The sequence below is a fragment of the Oncorhynchus clarkii genome, unplaced genomic scaffold (genome assembly GCF_045791955.1).
Source record: "Oncorhynchus clarkii lewisi isolate Uvic-CL-2024 unplaced genomic scaffold, UVic_Ocla_1.0 unplaced_contig_12765_pilon_pilon, whole genome shotgun sequence".
Classification (NCBI taxonomy): Eukaryota; Metazoa; Chordata; class Actinopteri; order Salmoniformes; family Salmonidae; genus Oncorhynchus; species Oncorhynchus clarkii.
This window is the reverse complement of record NW_027260932.1, coordinates 7,240-7,500: the sequence shown is the minus strand read 5'-3', so window position 1 is coordinate 7,500 and position 261 is coordinate 7,240.

Genomic DNA, 261 nt, shown 5'->3' with positions numbered 1-261 from the left:
AATCATAGGTGAACTCTCCATAACCCCAGGCTCACGAATGTACCCCTGTGGTTACCGGCCCAGATATGCTGCTCTAACCATCTATCTAACTAACATCTTCCTCTGATATCTTCATGTCTTCTGGTGTCTCCTATTGGACGATAATCAGGAAGTAAGTGCCTATAAAACCATATACTTTTTACAGCAATGCAATGAGCACAGTCCCCATCAACATGTGATGCAAACAGCTTAGATAAGACGGATAAGTCTTTGATCCTGTTT